Source organism: Cygnus olor, chromosome 1 (assembly GCF_009769625.2).
Source record: "Cygnus olor isolate bCygOlo1 chromosome 1, bCygOlo1.pri.v2, whole genome shotgun sequence".
Classification (NCBI taxonomy): domain Eukaryota; kingdom Metazoa; phylum Chordata; class Aves; order Anseriformes; family Anatidae; genus Cygnus; species Cygnus olor.
In genome coordinates, this window is record NC_049169.1 from 119,021,107 (window position 1) to 119,037,904 (window position 16,798).

Below are 16,798 nucleotides of genomic sequence, written 5' to 3' on the forward strand. Positions count from 1 at the left end.
AGGAACACGGATAGTGGCAGAGGAGACCTCCATCTTCTACGGGCCCGCAGGACCTGGCTCCGGCTTTGCATCGAGACTTTGGCAAGGGGCACAGCTGGAAACTCAGAAGATTTAGTGTGCTGTCTGTGCCAGAAATCTCCAGCCATGTAGTTCTGAACACAAACTTTGTATATCCCCGAAACACTGCAGGTAGGTATTTTTTGGTTTTGTTACACGTTTTAAATGGAGTGAGAGCCCTCAGCAATTCCAGCACATTCTCTTTTCAGGTTCATTAATGAGACCTATGGGAATTGGATCAGGTTCTTCTTCACTCTGTTATTTGGACTGTGAGAAAAAAAAAATTGCAGAAAGGAGAAGCTATTTTAAAGCCAGGACTCATTTTTTTCTTTTTTCGAAGTTGAAATGTTTACCAGACTTCTGTTATTTAGTCCAGATATTTGGGATATTTATTAGAGTTGTGCAGAGACTCTAGATTTTTATTTTATTTTATTTTTGTGTGGCTAATTTTACTTAGATTTCTGTGATCAGTTATTTACACAGCTTTTTTAAACATTATTTTATGCATGAAAATAATGTTTCATACTATAAAAATATTTTCTTTTTAGTCCATGTGGTAGTGAAACAATGTAGTACTTTTATTTTATTCATAGTGTTTTGTGTTAGTGAAATGCACGTTAAGGTGCACTTGTCAATTTGGCAGTACATCCTGATCACAGAGACATGAAAACCAAGTCTCCCTCCCCAGTGGTTTTGCACCAATATAATTTTTGATGAGAGGGATAATTTTTACCAGGACAATAAAAGCTTCACTACCCCCAAGCCTGGTTGCAGTTATACCAATAATGAAAGTGCTGTATCTGGCTCTGGCTGTCCCCCAAATACTGGTATCAGCACTCCTCCGCTGACTCTAAACTGGCATAGGCAAGGCCTTGGTTTTCAGCCTGCTACATCGATACCGATGTAGCTAATGCACGACAGATGTCATGGTGAAATCATAGATCCATTGAAGTCACTGGCAAAGCTCCCATTCGTTTAAGTAGTTGCAAGGCTTTGCTCACCACAATTTTGGCTCCATGTGCAATATCCAAAACATAGGTCATCCCTGATTACAGCATAGCTGATTCCTCAACCCAGGAACGAGACAATCAGAAAGCAGCAGTGTGCACAGTGTTTGGACGTGCTCCTGTTACCAGCACTTCACTGGCATCCTTGAAGGTTTTCACATGGTGTGCAAATCCAACAGGGGCAATCGCCACAGAAACCCTTCTGCCCACATACATGTGGCCTCAACACACCGCTTTTCTTCTGCTGTCCTGCAGCATCCGTGTGACACCCACAGAAGTCACTGCAGTGGGCAAGCAAAGCTTTAGCTAGTTATGAAGCAATTCAGTATTGAAAGGGGAAGGAAAAAGAGGTGGTAGGGCATTAACTTTCACCTTTCTACTGTCTGCCTAACAGATACTTGGCGACTGAAGACCTAGAAACCTTGATGCTGCTGTGTGGGGTTTCACCGGCAGTGCAGGCTCAGGATTCAGCACTCAGCTCTGGGAATCACAGGGAAATCCCACTGCATTTACACTTCCTGAGACAGGAGATGGGCCCATGGGCTGCCTGCACCACCTCTGTTTCTGTGCTTCAGAGCTGCATCTGCTCCCATGCCGTGTGTGGTTATACGAACAAAAGCTGCTTGTGCTGCGGAGCTGCAGTCTCAGCTCTGTGCTGTGTGCAGGCACAGGGAAAGCCGCTCCATGTCTCCCTTAGGGAAAAAGAACAACAACATAAACACTGGTCTGGATTTTTTTGGTGGCCCATCATGAAGCAGTTTGCTTACCATTAGTGGCACACTTGAGCTCTCTGGGAATACATGGGAGGTGGCGATTCCCCAGTGAGGATTGTTTAAGAAGAAATGGCATCCACTTCTGTACGAACCTACTGACTATCTATCCACTATCCACCACTAAGGATAACTTATTTTTTCACCCAAATAAACCCAGCAGCATTAGGGACTGCAACAAAGGAAAAGATTAGGTCTCCAGCAGAACTCAGAGGCAACAGCTTAGCGCTGTTGGAAGTTGTTCCAATTGTGCAATTGGAAGTTCAGTGGAAGGAAGTGATGGCTGCTCTCCCAGCCCCACTATTTTCCAGGAAACTCCGTAACACTGAAAACTCTGGCTAAAGAGTAAAACAGGTGTCATCACGGCATCACGGTCTCAGTTGCTTAATGAGATGGGTACAAACCTAAAAAATGTATCCTTCTCTGTAATCAAACACTAGGACTTACATCCAAAAACAGAGTATAGACCACAGTCCTGTCTGGAGACTCCAGAGCTAGAAGGGAAAGACCCTAAAAAAGATGAGTGTGTCTTAACAGTTCAGGAAGATTGTGGCTGAGGTGAGGATGAATCCACGGCAGGCCATGGAGCAAAATGACTAAGTACTGGAGAACATGGTGTGTAGTGACAGACTGGTGGAGACGCTCCATCTGTTTAACTTAACGAAGACGAAGTGGAGAGGATGACTTGATCACAGTCCCTGAGTACTGACATGGAGAACAGAAATGTGATAATAGAAGGCTTTTCAATCTAGCTGACGCAACGGTAATATGATCCAACTGGAAGCTGGAAGCCAGACAAATTTTGACTACAAATAAGGTGCAGATGTTTAACAGTGAGGGTAATTAACCAGTGGAACTAATTACCAAGGACTGTGGGGGCAAACACCAACAACTTCAAATTGGGATTAGGGCTTCTTTTTGCCCCTGAAGGATGTGCTCTAGCTCCTTCAGGAATGAATTTTGAGACATCCTTCACTGCCTCTGTTACTCGGGAGCTTGGGCCAGGCACTCACACTGCCCAAGTCTGCCATTTGGTCACAACTGACGGTCCCTCAGTGTGCCTGGACATGGGAGAGAAAACCCACAGCTCCTGCCCAGACAGGCTTACCCTCTTTGTCTCATCCCCTGGGCTGCTAAGTAAGGGGATGAACGGGTAGGAGTGGGAGGAGAAGGCTGTGGGCAGTGGGATCATAGATCCCCTTTGTGAAAGCCAGTGCATTATCTCCGTGATTCAGTTACTCTTAAAAGACATAAAAAGAATGAAAGAATTAAGACTGCAAATGCAATTGTCTGCCCTGCTAAAAGCATTGCAGGCAAAACGAGCTTTCAGGAAAGGTAGTGACAAAGTGTGCTTTGCGCTTCCCTGGCTGTGGTTGTGTGAGGGCATTGTCCAAATACTTCCTGAACTGCGGCAGGCTCGGTGCTGCGACCACTGCCCTGGGGAGCCTGTCCCAGAGCCTGACCACTTCTCAGTTAAAAAGCAGCCTTCACCTGGAGTGAAGTTGGCCTGGGGATCATCATTGTAGCAGCCCACAGCTCCTGGCCCAGGGAGGCCTTCTAGAACCTTCTGAGGCCTTCCAGAACCATCTGACACCAGTGGAGACAGTGCCATCGGGCCCTGCCATGCTCAGGCACAAAGCAGCCGAGAGGGCCCTGCAAACCCCCCGCTCGCCCCGCGGCGTCCCCCCTGGCCTCCCTTTCCCCGTGCTGCCTCCCCAGGGAGGCTGGGGCTCTGTGGGGGGTAACGGCGGGGGAGGGCGCCTCAGCTGCCTGCTCGCACCTGCCGCCGCTCGCAGCCGCAATTAGTTGCACCCGGTCGAAGCCAAATTGAGGCCCCTTTCAAACCGTAACTCTGCGCATTTTGTTTCCAAAGGGAAGTTCATCTTTTATGTGCATGCAAAATGGATAACACCCAAGGAACTTTTTTTTTTTTCCCCTTCTTCTGTCCGTCAGGCGAGGATTTGTGTATAAAAACTACTATGTGGCGGTGAGATGCAGTGGCTGGAGGTTTTAGTGATCCTTCTGGTACAGCTTGGGAAAGATCGATTTTTCAAAGAGCCTTGAGGGCTCAAGTGTGTGTGTCCTGCTCCTGGGGAGGGGCGCTTTCTAGCAGAGGTTAAAACCCAAATATGCGCTAGCTTGCAGCAGCGAGAGGGGCATGGATGGACATGGGGGGGGTCCTGCCCCTTTGGGAAGCCAGGCCCTGCCTGTCCCCTCTCCTCAGGCATGTGGGCAGGGAGAGGCAGAGGATGGGTGGGGAGACAGGTCCCTGAGCTGCTGGTTGTTCATGTCACGTCACGTCACGTCACGTCCTATCTCACTGCATCACATCACGTCACGTTACTCATGTTGGTGGTGGTCAATTGCCGTCCTTGGTGTCAGCCGCACGGATCAGCACAGCTCGCCTCGTTGCTCTGCAGAAAGCCCCTCTGTCGCGGTGTGGGTAGGGGCTGCCTGACGAGGGGCAGCTCCCCACCAGTGCTACGGGAAACAGAGGAAGAAGGTGGCTGCTGGACGCCTTTGTCTGGAGTTTTCAGCGCCCACTCGTCTGCCTGCTCCCCCTTCTTCCCTTCTCCCTCCAGACTCCTCTTTCCTTCCATTTCCTCTGTTCTCCCCCTCTCTCCTCCTCCCCTCATACAACCAACTCTCTTAGGCACTCTGTTCCCTGAACCATTCCCCCCTCCTGTAGCCTTTCCCTCACCCTCTGGCTCTTTCCCTCCTCCCTTACTCCCCCTCGTTGTTTTTCCTGCATCTGCATCCACACTCACTGAAGTGTGTTTCCCCCTTTCTCGGGATGCTGGTGCTGCTGGTGCTGCCAACGTGGTGGTCCCCAGCCCTGCTGAATCAGTTCCTCTGAAGGCAGAGCTCCCCTCCAAGTGATTGACAGAAGGTGCTGATTCAGTAGCGCGTGGGGGATCCGGCAGCAACCGCATTAAGAGGATTTACAAAAAAGATAAGACACAGCGCTGAGCTTCCCTTGGTAATCGTGCAGCACACAATTCAGGACTGTACTGGGAATTTCGGCGCAGCTGACAGGTACACAGCGCTGATCCAATTGTCCTTACAGCCGTTATTAGCCAAAATAAGGGGCAACTGGAATTACAAATGATTTCTGGGTAAATGCTTAGCTCTGATTCTGAATGATCTCTCAGCAATAATCCACACATAATCCTCAATGCAGAGAGTCTGCTTTAAAGGCAGCTCCATGTTGAGCAGACCTCAATAATGCATGGATGTCCTGAATCACAAAATAAAGGAGGAGAGAGAGAAATAAGAAAGCCACATTTGTTTTGCAGCCTTTTTTTCTGGGTTGAATAAAATTTAGGGAAGTGCATGACCACATACTGTTTATTAAGAGAAGATTACCTGCTTGGTAATTATTTCTTTGGGAGAATAATTTTACACTACAATGACCATGTATGACTGTCTCAGGCAGGTCTGATGTATCTAGAAAGTAAACAAATGAATAAAAATCTCCTGTAATGAATTGGTTTGTGATGTTTATTCCTCAAAACACTTTTTTTTTTCTTTCAAGGTAGAAAGTCGGAAAATGGGTAGCTGCAGGGACTTGACGCAAGGGAGCAAGTATGCTGAAGGTTAGTGTCTGCTCTCTTCTTCTCTGTGCGTGCTGCTGTGAAATATTGCCTGACCCGGTGGCACTCACCCAGCCCCATTACCAGGACACCAGATTGCCCTGCAGTCCTTGGTGCACTGGTCAGCCACACCGCAGCCCCATGAGGCGAGGCAGGAAAGCATGCTGCTCCCCGAGGCACAAATCCCCAGAGGGGCACAGGTGCCCCTTGCCTATTTCTGGGTCCATATCCTCTGGGAGGTTTGCTGTGTGCAGGGTGTGGGGAGGCTGCAGACAGGACTCGGGTCATGTGCATGTGCATGAAACCAGTACCACAGACTCCCAGTTTGTACTGGAGTGAGACCAGAGTAACCCTCTACTCATTTTGTGTCTCTTGTGTGGGCATGAGACCCAGGGCCAGGTCTTCAGAAGGTCTAATTTCTCTTAGCACCCAGTCAAGCACTCATGCCTTGCTATTTGTCTCTTTTTAAGAGTGCTTTTCCTACAACAGCCTGATTGCTGGAGAGTGAGCACAGAAGAGTTTTGAGTCTGCAACAATTACTTGTGTGAGTAATCCTTGGGTAATCCCGAGAGGTTTTACCTGGCTGACTAAGGACTCTGAGAGTATCACCAATCTCTTTGATATATCCTCTAAAAATATTTTTGGCCCATTGCTTCCTCTAGGACTTCCAAGGCTACTGGAATAAGTTTTGTAATCTCTGGTATACCTTAATTAGCATCCCTGCAATGTTTAAAACAATAGGCTCAACTCTTGGCTATACAACAGAGAAATGTTGGAAATGATATCTGTTCATCATGAATCATATTCTTCCAGATACCTGCTACAGAGGGGAAAGCAGGCACTGCCAAATACCACTGAAGAAATTTAATCTTTCCCTGCTAGCAAATTCTGAAAAAGCAAATAACATTTTCTTAGTTTGTTTACTCATTTGTTCCTTAAAAGAGGCAAAGGAATCTGTGAATCAGAAGAATTTCCATCTCAAAAATTGCTTTGGCAGCCAGTGGCTTGTAATTTAAGATTAAGTGATTGAATTTCATGCAGCCTTGCTTAAAATTCATTACCCCACACACTGTCGCCATACGCTTAAAAAACCAACAAACAACAAACCCCAAACGTCTATAACATTACTATAAGTCAGTCAAAAAATGTCCAATCAGCTGGGAGGTCACAAAATGTACTTAATGAAGACGTTGTCTGCACGACTGCTGGATTTTTTCCCTTCATAGCGTTCACAGCCTATCAGAGAGTTCCCATTCCTATGCAATGCCAGTGCTGGGCTCACTTCAATCAGGCTGCACAAATCAGTGGAGCAGAAATGCCTCCTTCCCTCCATCACCTGAAACCAATGCTGATTCATCTGTTCAGACCCATTCCTCCTGCCCCTCCTCTGAATTTACTGATTGCTGATTCATTTTTTTTCCCCTTTCCCCTTCCCCCCCCCCCCCGCCCCCCCGCCCCGTACTAAGCATCCCATGCTGAATGCAACACGCTTCGTTTCCACATCTCACTGAAAGGGAATATGGAAATTAATTGGCTCAGGCTGCTAGCAGCCTTTTACACGTGCCTGTACCCTCTGAGAGGTGCAGTGCAATTGCTTTTCCATTGTAACTCCCCACCAGCCACCTATTTCCTTGCGTGAGCACGCTGCCGTGGCTGCTCTCAGCCCAGGTATCAGACATGGATGCCCCCTTCCTCTCCCTGCTGTGCAAGAGGGGGGGGCAGCTAGCAGGGCTGTCCTTGTGAGGGCTGGAACTGCCCCTGTTTGACTTAAAATAGGCCAGATTTAGTGAATTCTCCAGCTTGCGGTAAATAGTGTGTGACTGGTGCTTTGGCGAGGGCTGCAGAGCGATGCTGTACAGCGCAGTGGCACTTCAGTTGAAATGGTTATTTGTTGTATTTGTTGTCTCTGCTGGGAGCAGGGCCCAGCTGAAAGAGAGCAGCCAAGAAATGTCCTTCAGCCATGGGAGGAGGGTACTGGGACCCTTGCAGATTGGAATATAATCTGGCTCTGCAACTGTGCTCTATCTCAAACATTTTAATGCGTAGGTTTCTATCTCCCACTGGTTTCATACCAAGTTTTCTCATGGGTCTTTCTCCTATTTGTGGAGAATTTGAGTTTCCCTGGTGAAGTTGCCCTGGGTCTTGAGTGCTGGAGTGCTATTACTACCATTGCAGAAGTATGTTGCCCCTGCTGTCCCATGCTGAGAACAGCACAGACACTGTTCTAAGGAACTGCCCCACGTTCTCGTGGAACTTTTCCATCTCTGTGAAAATAAGAAAGTTGGGGAAAGGAGGTTTTGTGACCTCTCCGTGTCATACATGGGTGAGGCCCAAAAGGAACAAGATCTCTCAGCCAGGCAGGCAGGGGGGTAAAGTCAGAGGGGCCGGGGGCACCTCCGTAGCAGGGGAAAGGAATGGAGACCCACAGCTTGGAGATACAACTGCCAGAGGGCTCTGGGAGTGCTCCCGCACTTGCCAGAGGGAAATGGGCTCCTTTGAAAGGTGGGTGTTGCAAAACCATCCCTGACTCAGTCCCCTGCTGGAAGGGTGAAGCCGAGCTCTAATATGCAGGAGAACAGTGGTCATTTTGTGCTGATTGTTTTTTCTTTGGCAGCACTACAAATAGTGGCTTTTAGAGATCTGAAGAGGGACATCTGTGTCCAGAAGCTTGCCTGATTTTCCCATCTATAATCAGTTGGTCTAACAAAAGATATTGTCTCTACACACAGATTTTGCCTTACTGATGTCCTTTGACCATTACAGTGATTGCAAAACTACTGTGAGGCTGTTGGGGCATTTCTCAGGAGATCAGTGGCATGAACACCACAGGAATAAGAATATTTAGGCAGAGAAACTCTCATCTCACCCTTAGCATCATCCCTTGCATACTCATCTCAACAGGCTGATGGTGTAAGCCCCGCTAGGTCTTGGGATTGTCCTCGTTTGTATTTGTAGGAGCACAGGGAATGACTCAGACTGTTACAGCACCGTAGGTCTGAGGCTGCCTGTGATGTCTCTGGCACGACGCCCATCTTTCTCTTCCACGTTTGAACAGTCACTTGCTCAAGGAGCCCTGGCCTACAAGAAGGACTACTTCCTATTATTAACACAATAGCCAGAAATGAAAGAGCAGGCACATTTGTAATGTGGTATCATTTACGGAGAAGACATGATCTCAGGCACGCTGGATGTCAAAACCGGATGAGAAACTTTTCTTCTAGTTTTATCACAGTTTCTCCCAGAGCCACTGCTGCTTACATTCTGGAAATTTACAGGATGAAGGATTTTGTCATGATATCTAATTCTAATCTGAAGTGATTTACAGTTAAGTTGGAAATCAAGCTTGTACATATCCCCCTCCAAGTGGTTTCTATGACAGTTTCTATTAACCATAAAAATGTCACTTGCTAGGAAGTATCGGCCTTCTTACAAGCTTTGCAATCATCACTACCAGATGCACACTTACTGAATGGAATAAATATTCTTGTACAATTAGCCTGAGATGCAGGACATATCTGGCTATCTCTCTTGCCTCCAAAGTGAAGTTTTCAAAAGCAAACCCATACATCAAGAGTCTGTCTGGATTCTCTGAAGTTCGTCAGATCTTGCAATGTTGTAATGCTGTATGGACAAAGCACGCTAGTAGGTAAACTTAGGCTAATGGTTTTGGTCCACGTCTTCTTTGTTTCAGTCTGTATAAGCTACTCAAATACCCGCTTTCTGTTGTTCTGATTCAGCACAGAAATTATTTAGTGTCTGTTCTGTGGTTCATAATGTATTTTGAAACACACTAATGGCTCAGTGGCATTTCCTGCTGTTGCACAATCACAGTAAACCTGGTACTGTGTGGATGCACTGCATACACTTTGTCCTCATCTACCCTTCAAGGAAATGACACACAGCCTTTCTTGAGACTGGGGTTGTTGATGACTTCTGCTGTGGGATGTGTTAGCAGTGTTGAGACAGATTTTTGTTAATCCGGTCCTCAGGTATTAGCCGAAATGTGAGTCTGGTTTTGCATCATGCTCTGCTAGAGATCCGAGCCATTACACTCAAGGTCTCTGCTATTGGCTGGGAACTCAAGAAATTAGCCTGAATAACGAAGGAGGCATTTGATCAGCTGTTCTCATAAAGTCCCCTCCTGTTAAGCCATATTCTGAAGAGGAGTCATAAGGAAAGTTGGACCACCATTGCTGTGTTTGAATCTGAGGATTGAAATCCAGGGGGCCACAGAGCTGAGCTGGTGGATTTGGGCTGCACAAGACACATTACCCTCGCAGCAGAAAAAGCCTTACAGCAGAAGAAGCAAGATGTTGCTTTCCTCGGCCTAAAAGATAAAGTCATGTTCTGCTCTTATTTGCACCAATCTGACTAGTGAAGTTAGTGGATGTTGTCTTGTTGGCTGGGGAAAAAATTACTGTGATGCAGTTTGCAGCTGGCACACTAAATGGAGATATCAACAAGTTCTACAGAGCATCTGGCTGACTGGGCAAAGTGAGCTTAGAGCCTGAGTGTTTCTGATACAGCGAGGTGAGAAAGAAAGCATTTGGTCACATTTCTAGAGTAGGAAGACTATATTTTTGAAAGTAGCCGCTCTGAGAGGGACGCATTGACTATAACTTCAAAAAAGGTTGAAACTTCCCACCAACTCAATAGTTATTCTGGTGTGAATGAGAGCAAATGTACTCCCACATCTGCTCGTAAGGTGAGCAGAGCCCTACCACGAGCGCAGGAAGATGTATGTGGCTGCAGGTGGGAGCTTGCGTCCTGCTCTTGGGCAAGGCTCATGGCAGGAGATAAGGCAGAAACGGGAGCATTTAGTTCCTTCTCTCCTCTTTGTCTGCTTTGCAAAGGCTGTTGTGAAAGCAGAAGGGGCTTAAAATGTCTGGAAGAATCATTTGTGACCTGTCAAACCTGCTCTGTAAGGAGAAGCTGAAGAAGCTCCTCCTACAAAGCTTAAGAAAAAAAAAAAAAAGTATGACTTGACTTTAGCACAGGCAGAGGGAAAGTATTTCTGAGACTAGGAGGCCCTTTGTCTTTTATCTATCACATATGTGTGTAACCCAGAGCTAAAAGCCACTGTGCATCCCTCACTCATGGAATTTAGAAATAAAAGTTACAATACAGAATATTATACAATTCTAAATACTGTTGTCAGAGGGAAAAGTGCCTGTGGTCTGCTTGTGACTGCAGAATCCATGATGAATACCTGTAATTTTCCTCTCCTGGAAACACTGTTAATTGTTTTTTCACGTGATAAAATTGGTTTGAAGTGATTTCACTGTCCCTCGAAGTCTTGTGAAAAGAGAAAGCAGATTGTACTAGCATGAGAAAAGATGATGCTCACAGATGTCTAAGAACCAAAAAGCCACAGATTCTCTCTAAAGTTGGTGGGACGAGGCTGCTTTTTTCACTGCAATGTTAATACATGCACCTTGGAGACTCTCATCTCAGCCAGCATCTGATCATGCTCTTGCATTACATCCAATGGCTCCAGAGCAGAAGCACCAGCTTGTATTCAGCACCATGTAGCTCCAAAATCAATGTCAGCTAAGCATTTTCATTGCTAACAAGCTAAAAATCTTCATGGATATTATTTGGAATAGAACTGGATAAATAGCACTGGAGGACTCTGATGAACATAAATTTTCCAAGCTGTGAACCCTTCTTCTCTGACAGCCAGATGAGAGGAAGGACAAAAGTCATTTTTGCGTGTTTTCATCTCTGCTCTCTTTGATGTGGCTCTTGAATAGCTGAATGTCACCAGAAAAAACAATGACTTAGCAAGGACTTTGCATAGAAAGATCCAATTTAAAGAGTGGGATTTGCAGTCCACGCTAAAAGAATACATCGAGTTTCCAAATTCCAGCTCAGTGAAAGCCTGGGAATTAATTGGGCCAGCTGGCAAGTGGCCTTTTCCATACTTCAGAGAGATAGCAGGTACACACACGCATGCTGTGTGCAAAGGCACTCGCTGAAAACATAAAGTTGAACTAATATCCCTGAAAGGTGCCAGACTGATAAAAGTGGGAAGTAAAGACTTTCATCTGTGGAGCAGGTATGGCAAAAGTCCTGGCAGCATGAACTTCTCTGCATAGTGAAGAACACAGGGACCGAGTTTTGTTTTAACATTTACCTCCATGAGGAGAGAAGGGACAACTCACTAACAATGGGATGATCCCAGCTCAGTCCATGACTGAAGCGTTATCATTATCATGCATTAGATTCCCCATAGCAAATGAGGAATTGGAATTGAAATAAAGTATTGAAATTGCAGTAGAGGCTATACATGACTTTCAGCTGCATCGTAAAATATATTTTAGATGGCTATAATAATAAAAAAAGGTTTAAAAGCCTGGACAGATCAAGATTTCAAAACAAAAGTTAAAATAAAAAATCCAAACAACCCAAGCCCTCTCACTCTCCAGTTTTAAAACAAATGCATTCATAGCCTCTGACTGTACAAACAGGCTTAATGCTGACTTTGTTTCCCTTTGCTTGGTCCACAGGGGAGCATGCAGAGAAAATCAGGAGTTTGGCGAGGCTGTTTGTTGGTAAGCCAGACCGCAGCATTTGCTATGGTGGTCATAGATCAGCCTGCTCGTGGAAAGGGGCCCTTGTCTGAAGATTCCCCCTCATGTCCCATTGACTTTATGGATAGTCCTCGGGATCTTGTCTGAGCACATCCAAATGTTTGTACAGCACCTGATGCAAACAGGCTGTCGTCCTGCTTCATTTGTCAAATGATAAATAACATACTAATGCTATAATTGAAGTTATTCACACAGACAGTAATCATCTGGTGATTCAGTATAGCACAGACTTGCTAGGTGGAAGACTACACTAAGCTTATGCAGAGATTTCTATCTTGCCCATCAGTTTTTGCACGCTAAATATATTCTGAATTTACGAATGCTGAAGTTTTAAGGTGAGATTTTCTATGCTTGGTCTCAACCCAAAAATGATTCATTTTCGTAATGCCAGAACAAAACCGTTCAAGCACTTTTGAGTTATGTGAGACTGAAAGACAAGGTATTGATAATGTTGCTATTAACAGTTGAATCAAGACTCCCTGACAGCACATATAATAATATTTTTTTATTTATTGAGCAGGGAGCAGCAATACAGGCGGAGGCGGAAGACAGGAAACTTCGGAGAGTTTATGCCTGCCAGCAAGCAACACCTGATCCAGAAATCAGGCTTTGGCGATGTGCAGCGCACGGCAAGTATACTTGAATTAATGCCTGAGACCTGGCTGATACATACCTCATAGTTAATCTGGTTACGCGGGGTTTATTTCACAGTCGGAAGTTCTTGCACTGGAAGGGAGTCCTGCTGGGGTTTTCTGAGCACACGACTGAATTAATGAATGAACGAATGCAGCTTGCCAGCCCAGATTTAAATTGCTTACTAGATCAAAATCTGCTCGTTTTCTCTTTTTTTTTCTTTTTTCTTTTTTTTTTTTTTTTTTTTTTTTTACCATCCAATATGTCTTTCATTTCATTTATTAACGTATTTAGGAAAACAGATCAAGAGCACAGAAAGTGCCTGCGGGCGTCACCAAGGCAGCGAATGCAGATAAATGGCTGGGTTTTGTGCTGGCCTCAATCCTGGCACGAGGCTTTGAGCCGCACTTCTGGGCAAGAGGGACCCTGGCAGGGGCTGGCGGTGTTGGCTGGGGGTGTGAGGAGCCGCGGCCACTGGCAACCCCTTTCCACAGCCCCTGGGAAAAGGACGGCATTAAGAGCCCTGCTTTGAAAGGGCAGGCAATAAACCCGGGCTGCTTAGCGGGAAGGGTCACGTTGTTTCTATCTTTCAGATCCATGCTGCCTTGGGAACTAGCCAGTTGTCAGATTTTAATGGGCGTTTGCAAACAGTGTAATATTTTGATTTATTTGGCCACTGGGCAGATCTCCAGCCTGCCGTCTTGACTGCGGTGTTTGTATTTTAATAGAAGTTTTAAGAAGGCTTGGTTAGGGGTATTTAAGGTAGTCCCTGAGCTTTCATGTAGACTTTCTCAGCCCTAGTCAGAAACACAGCACTGCAGAGATGTGGTGGCAGGCTTTTAGGAAGCAGAGAAGCAGGGATCCTGTAAGGGTGTCCTCAGTGATGACCTCCTGAAGCCTTTTTTCGGATGAGCGAGCTCATCTCCCACTGCCCGCAGCGTCTGATTTCGCATCCCAGTGCCTGGACTCCTTAACGCCGTGTCCAACCGTGCTGCGCAAGGCCGGGATGAAGGCAGCCCTCGCTCCTCCGCATAGCAGCGCTCTCCACCTTGAGCAGCTCCGGCAGGGCATTGGGGAAGGCAGGACATCTGCTCACCCCCCCGAGCCCCCCAGCACCAGCTTCGCAAGGGCTGGACATCTCTCTCCAAGCCCTGGCGCTGGATGCGCTGCAAGGAGGTAACGTATGGATGCACAGAGCTGGAGGCAGCGAGACGCCTCCCCGGACTCCGGTCTGCATGCTCATGAGCAAAGGGGATGGGAGACAAATGTCGCTCGTTCAAGGTGAAGGGCAGCGGTGGCATGAAGGAAAAGCCGCCTGTGCTCTGTGCCGAAGCCTGGAGACCCTCCTGAAGATTCACGGCTCTTCATTTTTAACGGTGTCTTAGACAGGAATTTTAGAGCTTGTGAAAACAAGAGGCTGATAAATCCACGGGGTTAATCACGAGAGAGCCTGCCAATATATCCAGGTGTCCTGAGCTGCACTGCCACTGCTCTTCCTCACCTTCCTCCCCCTGTGCTGCGGACAGACCCTGAGGAGGGATGGATAGCTGTGCTGCATGGTGCAATGCAGGAAGCTGGCATGGCGATACTGACCAGGTTTCCTTTGCTCATCTAGAGACTCGACTGCAAATTTGAATCCAGGTCTCCGGAGGTACAAGCCCAGCGTGCCCACACCGCTCTGCCTGCTGCCGCGGACTCTCCCTGCCTGTTTGGACCCTGACCCCACTGAGGAGGATGAGGCAGGGTCAGCACCAATGTGCATTTCTACTGCACACCATCCCAAAGGGAGCAGAAGCACTTCAAAATGAAAATCTGCTTTGACCTATGGGACTCAAATCTATTAAATGAGGAGCTGAAGAAGTCACCTGTTTGGACTTTGAAGGGCCATGGTGGCCACATAATTAATACTCTCCATGGGGCAGTTCGGTCCCTGAAAAGGCAGCCACAGCCCAGAAGCAGCTAAAGCAAGGATGGTGGATGATTTCAAACGGCACCTCGAAGCCCAGCATGTTGGCAAACTCCGCAGCCATTTGGTTCACAGTTTCGTCACAAAGCCCTTTAGAGACAGCAAGCTGCACATCGCCACCCCTCTTCCTCATCTGCCTCCCCTGTGGGCACACACGGAGAAGAAGGGAAGCCCGGGCAGCGCTAGGTGGTGCGCCCACACCTACCTGTCCTCCAGCAGCTGCCCTGGGAGGGGAAGGTGTGATCTCGGCATGCCGCAGTGATCCACCCAGGAGGATGGGAGCACGAGGAGAAACATCAACACACCTTGGAAAAGGGCAGGCAGTGCCCAGGCGCTGAACAGTTGCGAAGTACCCCATTAATTCAGGAGCAAAGAGGCAAAAAGCAGCCCGTCAGAACTTCAGACTTCACCAGCTTGCTGTACCGAGCATCCCTTGAAATGCTAATTAAAACGAGCTGGGGGAGAGGAGCCTGCTAACAGGATCACAGCCTCTCTTGGATCGAGCAATAAACATGTAGTAGGCATCCATGTTTCCCTGTATCCGTATTTTCCAAGCCGAGTTGACTGTAAATGTTGCGGTTGTGTGAAACCCACACAGAGCAGGATGCAAACACAAACTAGAAAGAGACGCGAGGCCTACTCACGAAGCTGAAAGAGGAAAAACATGACAGCCTTTGACATATAAATAAATAACTGCCTGAAATGAGGGCTAATTAACTTGCAATAAACCAACTTAACCACTTAGGGGCAGCGTTAACACAGAGTTAACATGCAAAACAAACCTGTGTGTTCTCACCTGGTTAATTTAGTATGCACCGTGAATATTCATCGTGCACCAAAGACTGATCCATCAACACACTGAGTGATGCGGTCTGTCAAACCCGGGAGTGCAAGATAATAGGGGTAACTCAGCTGCTGCTCACACAGGGTTGACTTTGATCATTTGGTGTTTCTAAACACATTCATAGATGTAGGACTTTGCTTCTTTTCCTCTGTCAGGGCCACGGAGTATGTTCTATACAAAGATTAAACCTAAAAAAAAAAAAGAGATAAAAAAGGGCTTCACTTAAAATAAACAGAAAGACGGTGAAATAGAAAAAAAAGCTGTCTTTGAGAAATGCTGCTCTTGCATGCAGGAGCTGAAAAAAAACCCACATTTTGTCTCCATGGTCACATTCAGTGCCACTTTGCTTTCACACAATATGTTTCTTTCTCTCGTACACATTCAAAATAATCCCGGTTCCTTGGATTCATCCCTCTGAAACATTTCCTTGCATTGAGAAAGAGCTCAGACCCACTTCAGGTGTGTTTACACTCCCCGATCAGAACAAGTAAATAAAGGAAAGGCGTTTTCTTCGCGTGGCTTGACTAATTTTAGTTAGCTCTGGCAGATGGAGGCAGCAGGAAAAACACGGTAACCTGTTTCTTTTATTTGTTTTATTTTTATTTTTAATTTTTTACAGCCTCCAGGCACTGCCACTGCCCTGGCCGGTGCTGGGGCACCTGGGTGCCAGCTCCTGTGGTGCTGGCGTGCCCGGTGCTGCCTCGTAAGGAGCAGCAGAGCCTTGCAGCCTGGAGCAGGTGCAGGTGTGTGATCGTGTTTCTGGTGGATTAGCTGGGGCGCTCGGTGGGGAACGTGTGCCAGCTTTGTGCTTTGTGGCTGGGAGAGGACGGACGATACCTGATCTGGCATGAAGTGAGCTCGGTGCAGGGAGACGACATTGAACATGGCATGAAGTTAAAGTGGGGTGGGTAAGCAATATCTGATCTGGCAGAAGAAGCTGCTGGTACAAAGTTGGCCTGTCAGAGCCATTAAAACAAGTTCCAACCAGCAGAGTGAGCGCCATGTGGCCAAAGCATTTTGGTACCAGGTAGCCCAGAGCCAAATTTACCATGTTGCCCAAACCTGTGCTCACGAACAGAGCGGGGAAGGTGTGACCACCCTCACTGACATGCCTCTATGAGGAAAGGCGTTGGGATGGGTGGGGAGGCGAAGGGTCAGGGACGTTCAGTACAGGGATGTCAGATAGGGACCCTGTCCAGGATTAACTATGCCCTGGCAGCAATTGCAGAGTGGATTCTGCCCTGGCAAAGGGCTTCCCCCATGGCTGGCGGTGGTGCTGGGGTTGCTGGCTGGGGGTGATGTGGAGGAGGAGAGGGATGTGCTGCATTGCTGCCA

The 16,798-nt window shown here is 47.1% G+C and overlaps 1 long non-coding RNA gene across 1 annotated transcript; it reads left to right on the top strand.

The window, feature by feature from the left end:
* The first annotated feature begins 5,305 nt into the window (after positions 1–5,305).
* LOC121056981 lies at positions 5,306–15,671 on the top strand. The gene is made up of 4 exons (XR_005813588.1): positions 5,306–5,430; positions 5,898–5,971; positions 11,937–11,981; positions 12,541–15,671. It is a non-coding gene; the product is annotated as an uncharacterized LOC121056981 (long non-coding RNA).
* The last annotated feature ends 1,127 nt before the right edge of the window (positions 15,672–16,798 follow it).